Raw genomic sequence first — 1,844 nt, forward strand, 5'->3', positions numbered from 1 at the left:
GCCGTTACGGTTGTGAGTTTCCCTCTCGAGCCCTGTAAACGTCTGCAAACACAGCGTCCTGCGGCAAGGACGTCTATTGTTAAGTCAGGTGGCATTTGAGCAATAGCTTCCTTTTTCTTTTCCTTACCTCACCTCTCCTCTTCTAACTTACTCCACCATCCTCTAGTTTCACGCTGGATGAGACTGAGCAAGTTGCTGTAGTAGATCTCTATTCTGTGCTTAAATGTACGCTAGTGGCCTTGTAGCTGTGGTGGCCTGAGGACAAAAGCAGGGCATCACTGCAAGAAACATGTTTCTGCTTAGATCATAGCTGCTCAGGTTAAACAGTAGACAAGTTTTTGTCTTTCTCTTTTTCCCTAGGAGATAATGACTTCTTAATCTCTCTTCCTCTCTCTGACATCCCTTCTGCTCCACAGGTACCAACTGTCTTTTCTCTTAGTTGTTTGGAGGAATTTTCCTCAAGTTCTACTTAGCTCTGGTATTTACTGCCTCAGTTTCAAACCTAAAGTGTGTCTCATGCCTGAAAATTTTCCTGTCCTCAGAAGTACCTTGAGAATATGCCTTCCAGGCATGTCTATGTATGTGGAAAGTATGTGGGTCACCAACGTTCTGTCATTATTCCAAAATGTGATTGTTTAACAAATACAAATAGAGCACTGCTGTGTTCTGGTTCTTTAGCATGTCCGTGGCAACACTCTGTAGTCTGTTATTGGCTCGTCGTCTTCTTCAAACAACAAAACCAACCAAGCAAACAACAACAACCCCCCCTCCAAAAAGAAAAACCCCAAAAAACCAACAAAACACTCGACCCAAAAGCCTCTTTTTGAATAGGTTTATTCTTTTTATAACAAAAGAAGTCAATGCAAACTTTAACCTACCTAAGAATTCACATTGTGTAGGTTAAAACTCCCAAACAATGACTCTGGGAGTCCCTGGAAAGAAGGGATTCCTGAAGCTTAATCCAGGCCGTTTTAGCTTTGTAGCATTCATTTGAAAGTTGACAAGGTGGGTGTGTATTGATAGATGAAAAATCCTGAATGTTATCCATGTCATAAAAGGGTTGGAGGTTAGTGACCTAGCATGAGTTTTTGTTACTCTGTTTGAGGGGGGGAGGGGAATAGAGGGAAATCCCTTTTTATAATTTAAAGAGAAAAAAAACCCCTCCATTTTGCTGTGAAGTTCCGTGAGCTGCATAGATCACTCGCTGTTAGAAAATCTCCTTTCCTTTCCTCCCACTTAAAAATCATGTGTGTGTAGCTGCAGTTTTACCACTTTCAATTTCAATAGCTGCTTGGTTCTTGCTTCTTTTCAGCTTAACTATGGTTTCTGATGCAGTCTGCTTTCAGCAAGAAAGGAAAATCTTATCCTACAGATAATTCCATGTGGCTTTGAGATTTTATTTTGTATTCAATTTGCAAATCCCTCATTCATGATATAAAATTAAGATATATTTTGATACTGAAATTTCTGTAAGCAGAATTTGCAAATAGAGAAAATGATTATTGTTTACTGATGGCATAAGAACATCCAGCTTCAGTAGGTTACTAACTTGCTGGTAGAAGTGACTGTGAATATGGAGCAAGGGCACTAATGGAATAAGATTTTGCTCCTCTTCAGAGTGATTTTTGTTAAATACAGCTGTGTACTTCTCTTTGCCAGAGCTGTGTCAGTTCTTTTGCAGAGTCTTAGCTGTGCCTCTGCAACTTACTCAGCTGGAAGAAGTTAGAACACTCACGTTGAGTCACCTTTCATGTGATCAAAGTTGAACTACTTCTTGTTTGTGGTTTGATTTTTTTTTTTTCTTTTCCGATGTATCTTGTGGTCAGTCATAACATGACACCTAA

Source organism: Egretta garzetta, unplaced genomic scaffold (assembly GCF_000687185.1).
Source record: "Egretta garzetta isolate BGI_Z169 unplaced genomic scaffold, ASM68718v1 scaffold209, whole genome shotgun sequence".
Classification (NCBI taxonomy): domain Eukaryota; kingdom Metazoa; phylum Chordata; class Aves; order Pelecaniformes; family Ardeidae; genus Egretta; species Egretta garzetta.